The sequence below is a fragment of the Hipposideros armiger genome, unplaced genomic scaffold, assembly GCF_001890085.2.
Source record: "Hipposideros armiger isolate ML-2016 unplaced genomic scaffold, ASM189008v1 scaffold_133, whole genome shotgun sequence".
Lineage (NCBI taxonomy): Eukaryota > Metazoa > Chordata > Mammalia > Chiroptera > Hipposideridae > Hipposideros > Hipposideros armiger.
In genome coordinates, this window is record NW_017731483.1 from 3,431,990 (window position 1) to 3,439,489 (window position 7,500).

General features: G+C 31.7%; 1 protein-coding gene across 1 annotated transcript in view; it reads right to left on the reverse strand.

Moving 5' to 3' along the window:
• The window catches only part of LOC109386392 (zinc finger CCHC domain-containing protein 7-like), a gene marked incomplete at its 5' end in the record, with an annotated part of 37,222 nt that overhangs the window by 17,215 nt on the left and 12,507 nt on the right, over nt 1-7,500 (reverse strand). The window lies entirely within an intron of this gene.

The following is a 7,500-nucleotide window of genomic DNA, read 5'->3' on the forward strand; positions in this document are numbered from 1 at the left end:
AGCCCATGGCAACCCACTGCAGCAGGGGCTGCAGCCTACGCAGTCGCAGCCAACTCACGGCAGCCCAGCTCCAGGTTGAGCTGTTCAGCATCTTAGCTGTGGAGGGCAGTGTCACTGGCCCTCATATGTGGGATCCGAACCGGGGCCCTCTGGCGTCCCAACCCAGCTTTTAACCAACGTGCCACTCGGCTGGCCCTGGTGCTATATGATTTATGAAAAAAATTAATGAAAATGGGATAGCTTTATTACCATCTGATTCGTACATGTGAGTTTTTTTTTTTTTTACAAAGCTAATGTGGATTTCTGAACATTCCCATGGAATAATTCTTGTTTTTGAAATGTGATCTACCAGTATATTGGTACACCAATTAAGGTGAAGGTCTATTTTAATTCCAGACATTAAATTTTTTGTTTGTTTGTTTGTTTGTTTGTTAAATGCTCTCTAAACATAAAGCCTTTTTCTCCATACAATATTTTTGACATTACTAAAAAACCCAGAGTTGTTGGTCTTGGAGGAACATTTCTGAGCTCAAAAGAGCTGGAAGAAAATACAAAAATGTACAAACACATAACTCTCATGACTTTCTGATATGTAGGAATCAGATGGCAAATGAAATTCGATAAAATCTGACTGATTTTATCAATAATTCATTAACTTTTAGTTGTTTAAAAAATGTAGGTTTTAAAAACTTAAACTTAATTCACCTTAAATTTACTACTTTAAATTTACCATCACAGGAAATATAACACTAGTTCAGAGACACTGTTCATGTCAACAAGTCAAGGGGTTCTTTCAGGAGTCTTTCTCTGCAGATTACTCAAATGATTAACCAAGGTTACGGTTGGTCATGACTGTAGCTAAGTGATTCCTAAATACTTAAGACCCATTAGGAATTACTGTAATCTACCACGTCACTCACATGCCTGACTACTAAAAGGAATGTTTTAATATAAATATCATTGGTCCAGTATACTTTACTTTGATTCTTTCACTGAAATGTCCAGAGAAGATTATGACAAGCTCAATCACCTGGAATATATTTATTTAAGAAATAGCATGAGTCACCTGTTCAAAGTACATATGACAAAGAATCACTCAAATATGCTAAATTTATTCTCCATAATACTTTTCTGCTGGTTCTATATAGTTAACAGGATAAAGTGCAGGCACCATTCAACATTTCAGATTTTTAAACTACAATTTATTATGTAGTCAGATACTATGCCATGTTAAACTGCATGAATCTTGAAAATTCTCAGGCTACCTGTTTATATTCATTTTGCCATAACAGGGACACTATTTCAAAGTGTAAAGTTGTGAGTAAAAAATACATAGTTTTCTTTGGGATTATATGAATAATGTATGTGTCTTTTTAAGGATAAGAAAGAAAAGATTTTAAAAAGCTAAGTATACTAAAATTATAAATACTTAGAAATAGCATTTAATTACCACAAAATTTAAGCATCAAGATGAAAGTGCCCCTATAATGACTAACTATAATTCCTTTGTAAGTAAAGGTGAACATATCTAGTAAAGAGTCCAAATGTGATTTTCCATCTTTTTATCATCCTCCATCCTCAGGAGAAATATTTGTTAACAGATAAGAAAATGAAGATCACAACAAGTATTTAAGTTTTTAAAAGAGAGGTGAAACTTGAAGCTCATATGGTAAATGTGTTAAGTCCTAAATATAACAGTCTTTGCCCCCAGCCACTAAGGGGGCAGGCAAACAAGCACAGGGGCATTTTTTTTTGTCAAATGAAGAAAGGAAGTTACTGCTTAGAGAAGAACTTCCAATTCAATTAGTTTATTATTGAGCAACATGAACTTCCTAAAAACTGAACAGAAATCACCATGATGGGTAATTAGGACATTAAAGATATGTAGAAGGTGACAAAAACAGAGCCGCTTCTAGGCCAAAACTTTTAGAATGAATCCTCTCTAAATTGTGTGAATGCTGCATACTTTTTATTGCTGGATAATCTGAAACACTTAAATCTACATTAGAATTATTGTCATAAAGCACTGATATCATTTAAATACATTAACACAGGAAAAAAAACTGCTTAAAATATGCCATTATTGATTTCCCATTTAAAATACATTATTTTTTTCATTAAAGCACTGGAAATCAAAAAAGTTGGGAATCTCTCTGAAGGGGATGACACCTCAATATTTATTTGAAAAGCAGAAAATATGAAGGTTCTCTCATGTGCTTCAATAAAGAGAAATAAATTATATATAATTATAAATAATTTTATTCTACTCCCATTAAAAAATAAGTTTGTATACAAATTGTCTAAATGTCTGAGAAAACACTGTGAGAGGAAAAATAACACAAGCATTTATAATTCACAACATCCACTTTCTTCCCTTTCCTTTTACAGAAGCTTTGGAAAATTGCTTTTTGATGATTTGGCAAATTGTATTTATTTTTAAATGAATCTCATTTATTGAGATTGATAATTCCAGGTTTCATTTGCTTTGAAATTGCATTTTCCAATTGCTTCCAATGATAAGTTCTGGCAAAATGTGGTCCAACATGCCAGTGGAAATAAAGATTAAAAGAAAAAAATCAGTTGACCTACTCTGTAAATGTAGTAATTATCTTTTATAAAAAATTCAAAACATGGTAAGATTGAAGTAAAAAATTACTAGCAAAATGTGGACACTAAATTCTTTGAGAACAAAGTATTTCAATAAATATTATTCACATAAAAATTCTATTTGAAATATCTTTAAAAATTTTAGTCACGGTCCAAATGTATTTTCTATCTTTGTTATCTATTGTAGATAGAATATTAGAAAATAAGTTATCAATGCTTATTCAGAAATTCTTTTTATTCAGATACCAAGTAACTTGAAATATAAAACAGTCTGATTTATTTTGTAGTATTACAAGGGAGAGATGACCAGAGGTACTACAAAATGTGCCTTCCGAATCATCAGAGCACAATTACACTGACCTCAGTAGTGTTTTAGTACTAAGGGTATTTTTTAATGAAAACTAAATCTCTGACAATTTGAAAGAGATGTAGTATCTCAAGAGCAATACTTAACTAACCAATCAAAACATTAAAATAGTAATACCGGATATACAGGGGGGAAAAAAACCACCACAGTTTAAAGAAGAGTATTCCTGGTTTTGAGGAAGTTGGCAAAGTGAATTGAAATACCAAAATAAATGAATTTATAAAGTATTAGTTTAGGAATATCTGTATGCCAGGCTTCAAAAAATAGTACCAAAAAAAAGTTGCTTTAAATGATTCCAAAATAGAGGGAGGCCTAGTTCTGACTCTATTTTGGAGTTATTTAACATTTTAAAATACAGTATGTAACTAGTGTTTGTTCTCGTTCTCGTTCTCTCTCTCTCTCTCTCTCTCTCTCTCTCACACACACACACACACACACACACACACACACGAAAGACATATCACTTGATATCTACCAGGTATGGGGTTCTTGTGGGTTTTGCAATTCTGTTTATGTAGCCAAGGAGTTCTTAGATAGATTTTTAGGATTCTCAATATATATATATATATATATCCAATAGAGGGGGGAGGGGTTTCCCCTCATGAAATGAACAAATTCTGGTTTGAGGACAATTTTTGAAATTCTTTATTCTCATTTTAACTTATTTTAAAAAATCCACTTTAGTATTAGTTAGAAAATTGTTACCCACCCAATCTTACATCACAATTCCAGAATAAAGACTTTTGTTCAGCAATAGCCTCACAATCAAATTTCACTTTCTTATTCCTTTCTTCAGGACTATAAAACACATTTCTAAAATGATGTTTCCAGGGAAGGAGAAGAAACTGAGTGGCAAAATGAAATGGTATTTTTAATTATGGCCCATAAGATACACTCTGACATTTAACTGGTTCAGGTTAAGACTACTATTAATTAATAGGAACCTTAGGTGACAAGCTTCCTAGGCTAGAAAGGAAGGCAGGAAACTCCTCCTCTTTTCCTTGACTGCAAGTATTTTAGTTTTGAAGTGTGAATTCCAGGCATTCCAAACCTTATATATAAAGAAACATTTAAAATGTAATTCTTCCTAAAAGGTTACACTTGTTTTCTGCTTAAACTTTTGGTTAAAATAAAAGGTAGCAGGTTGTAACACATTTTAACAATGCACACAAAGAAACCCATAAGGGCTAAATTAAACATAAAAGATGTATTGTCCTTTTTGGTTCTTAACATATACAGCCCCAAAATAGCAAACTCCTAGTTACTTTTTAAAGTAGATTAAAATCAAGATTAACAAAATATCCAAAGCATGTCAAATTCTAGCCTCTACTAGTTAAAGATTCTGTTGATTGTAAAACTCGGTTGGTGGCCATTTGGGCGTAGGATTTTTAATATAAATGAGACTAGAAATGACAGGGGATGGGGGAAGTGACTCTCCTTGAATAAAGAGAGAAAATTTTATCCAGAATGAGTTCTTTGAAAGATGAAATAAAATATTTAAAGTCAAGAAAGTCAAGCTTTCCCAAAATCTGAAAATATAACAGAAATTAAAATACAAGAACAGTGCTGTATTATTGAATATTTAAAACACTTTCTAAACATTTTTTGAAGGAGGTAAATACATAAACTATTTGGGAAATTTACTGCTAAATAAAAATCATATTTTTTTTCTTTTTCCCATGCAGCTCTCCAAATTGGTAATCTAAAGTCATTAAATTATATGACAGTGTTATAGCTATTAACATATATCAAGAAAACTGACATAGCCAAACAACACACACACACACACACACACACACACACACACACACACACACACACACATCCACATAGAGATATAGGCAGTGTTTCAGAGTTTTATTAGCATGTACTCCCTTTAGGATGATGGTCTTAGTTTTTATTAATGTAGTGAAGTCTAGTCAAGTTTGGTTAAAATGCTATTCCATTTAGATACAAGTTGTTAAGGAGGCTTTATTTGATTTCTCATGAAATTGCTGAAAATAGTGAACATGTCTCTTTTTCAATATTTTTCTTTTAGAATGCATGTTAAGAAATTTTTGATTTGGAACATTTCATAAGTCCACTTATACCAATGAACTTCACCACCTTTCTTATACAAGTTTGAAAAATAATACTGTGTTTAACATATAGGGGTGTTCTCCCCCTCCACCCCCCGCCCCCATAGTGATTCCTGGCTAGACCTTAAATTGCAGTTGCTAAATAAACTTTGGGTTGTATAAATGTCCTAGTTTTTCTGACTGGAAGGCAGATAAAAGCAACTGAAAAGTTCTCAAATGTAAACATTTCCAAACCGACTATACTAATCAATTTCTCCCCCCAAAAGCACAGTTCTTTTTGGGTGAGAATAGACAGTTTTTGGTTAAAAAAAGAAATTGATCAAAGATTAAATGTAGAAATTTCCAGGGTTTGTTTTTTTTTAAAATATGGAACACTTCACAAATTTGCGTGTCATCCTTGCGCAGGGGCCATGCTAATCTTCTCTGTATCGTTCCAATTTTAGTATATGTGCTGCCGAAGCAAGCACAGAAATTTCCAGAGTTTTAAGAAGGCTGGTTTAAATGAATATACAGTAGCAATTCTAACCAAGCTTCATTACTAGTTCACTGCTCTGATTTATGCCACATTCACATGTGAGGGCTACCATGGGTCAATAGATGGCAGTCCATCGCCTAGAAAAGAGCTGAAGATGACTAAACTCACCACGCATCTTGCTTTTATTCAAGATTAAATATTGCCTAATTGCACACATTTGGATATTGCCTATATACTTAATTATTTAAGTATTTTATTTTAGATGGATTGATATATATGTATACAGTTTATAAAAAACAAGTTTTGCATTTATACTTGCATAGTAAGCTAATTCCTAATTCCTAATTAACTTAAACTTGAAAATTATAACTGCGCTATTTACTACAACAATACTTTGAAAAATTAATCAGGATTCCAGATTGAGACAAACAAATTTTTCAAAAGTCTGTTATACCTATAGCTAGAATATAATTCCCCAGAAGGGAATTCATTTTGTTTTATTTATATTTTTCCTAACTATTCTTTTTATAATTTTTTAAAAGCTAAAAGGTTTATTCTATTAAATAAATCTTCAAATAATTCTGTTATACTACATACCAATTTCTATTCTTCTATGACAGTTACATAAAAGAATATAGGTGCTAATAATGAAAAGAGTGGCTTTAAAATAGTACTTTCCACACTTCACATTTTCCAGATTGGAATTCTCTAATTTAGGGGGAAAGGGAAAAGAAATACAATGTCAAATCCATTAGGCTACTACTTAATAAAAATATTGATTTAAAAAAAACTGCTATGCAAAAAGTGACTGTGATCTTAAAAGTATAATATATGACTGGATTCCAATCAAGTTTAGGCTATAAGGACTTCATCATAGTATGTCAGGATAAAAAAATTAATACATAAGGACAAACACAATGTATCCACTTAAGTTACATCTATGACATATATGTGTAACATATATGGGTGTGTGTATATATACATAGATGTATTTTTTGTTTGTTTGATTTTTGTTTAATACTAAAGATTTTAACAAACCCAATTTGGGATTGAGGGACAGTTGAGGAATTACAGCTTTCTACTGAGACTCTTTAATTGAAATTAAACAGTGATAAAAGAATGTGGAAACAAACTACCTGATATTATTATTCCTTGTTTCTTGGGCTTGTGATAGACATACTAGTAGTATGAGTCTACTTATGGGTTTACTTTTGATTTCCATAAGAGGAGAACAGTAAAAAGATATGTTTTGTAAACACTTTGCCCTTTCTATTTTTACTACCTGCCTTTCTATAGAGAGAACTTTTTAATACGTTAAACTTTAAGAAACAGTTTTTAATTACATTGTATAACTGTATAATTACAAGAGTAATTTGTATTGTTGTCTCTTGCTCAACGCAACATATTTAGTACAGTAAAAGAAATGACTAGTAGAGCTATGGCGAATTATTGAAATTATTTCAGCTAAATATTAGAAATAAACTGACTTCATAATATTGAATATTAGTCCATTGATTCCATAGCAAACTATGTTTTCTGCTTCCACTTAGCCTAAAATCACAATAAAAGGAAACCAGAGAATTGAATAACTTGAATGGTATCAAGCAGATATTTATATACTTTGAATAAGTCAAGAGGGCTTAAGGATATGAGGTGAATTGTTCTATATGAAAGGTACACTAAACTTTGTCTAGTTTTATTTAAAAATATATGTAAATATTTCAGTAAAGCCAGAAAAGTGATAGTGGAAGATAGGTGGACTGTATGCTTGTGGACTGTAGATAATATAACATTTTAAAGACACTAGATTACCGTTATTTTTTATGGCTCCTAGCATACTTTTCTCCCTTTAATTTAATGAACATAGTCTGGGAAGACGGAGAGATACCATGATGTAGTCATTAAATGATGTGAGTAATAAAAAAACAAGCACATCTTTTAAGAACAGGAAGATAAAGGATAGAGTAGTGGGC